This window comes from Penaeus monodon, chromosome 25 (genome assembly GCF_015228065.2).
Source record: "Penaeus monodon isolate SGIC_2016 chromosome 25, NSTDA_Pmon_1, whole genome shotgun sequence".
NCBI classification, from domain to species: Eukaryota; Metazoa; Arthropoda; class Malacostraca; order Decapoda; family Penaeidae; genus Penaeus; species Penaeus monodon.
In genome coordinates this window covers 29,663,273-29,663,561 of record NC_051410.1, presented here as the reverse complement: position 1 = coordinate 29,663,561, position 289 = coordinate 29,663,273, and positions in this window count along the sequence as shown.

Here is a 289-nt window from a genome sequence, read left to right as displayed (position 1 = left end):
CGCGCCCTTCCCTTCGCCGCCGCCACTCACGAAGTAGGACGGACGACGCCCACGCAGACATTCGTCAGCCCGCGACCTCGACGCCGCCCGCCACCGGATGCTGTTATTGTTTCGAGTGTGATCGATGGCATCCCCGTCCAGCATCGTCAGACAAACGTTTGCAGTCTGTTACTGAGCAAATTGTCCTCTAAGCCGATTTTGATTCGATTCGTCTACGTTCAGTTTTCCTTTATTTTCTCAAGGGACCACTTTGAATTTTCTCAAAGGGCACCTTACTTTGCTTTCTATT